Source organism: Etheostoma spectabile, chromosome 10, assembly GCF_008692095.1.
Source record: "Etheostoma spectabile isolate EspeVRDwgs_2016 chromosome 10, UIUC_Espe_1.0, whole genome shotgun sequence".
Lineage (NCBI taxonomy): Eukaryota > Metazoa > Chordata > Actinopteri > Perciformes > Percidae > Etheostoma > Etheostoma spectabile.
The window spans coordinates 2,380,801-2,381,094 of NC_045742.1; the positions used below are offsets into that span (position 1 = coordinate 2,380,801).

At 44.6% G+C, this 294-nt stretch overlaps 1 protein-coding gene and 1 long non-coding RNA gene across 2 annotated transcripts in view; both read right to left on the bottom strand.

Annotated features, from left to right (window-relative positions):
- Positions 1-294, bottom strand: part of LOC116697215 (uncharacterized) — a 142,360-nt gene that overhangs the window by 78,273 nt on the left and 63,793 nt on the right. The window lies entirely within an intron of this gene.
- The window catches only part of hprt1 (hypoxanthine phosphoribosyltransferase 1), a 13,213-nt gene that overhangs the window by 4,144 nt on the left and 8,775 nt on the right, over positions 1-294 (bottom strand). The gene's annotated exons all lie outside the window — the stretch shown is intronic.

Genomic DNA, 294 nt, shown 5'->3' on the forward strand with positions numbered 1-294 from the left:
CACTCTTCATTCTGACCCCAACCGGCCCGTCAGACGCCGCCTACCAAGAGCCTGGGTCGGTCTGTCCTCGCCACTGTTGCACTGTTGCTTGCTCTGGAGGGAACTACTAGAACTGTTGGGTCCTTGTAAATTCTGGAGTGTGGTCTAGACCTACTCTATCTGTAAAGTGTCTCGAGATAACTCTTGTTATGAATTGATACTATAAATTAAATTGAATTAAATTGAATGTCTTCGTCTTTTCAGTCTTTGTTAGCACATTGGTCATAAAGACGTGCATGCTAGGTTAGGACTACA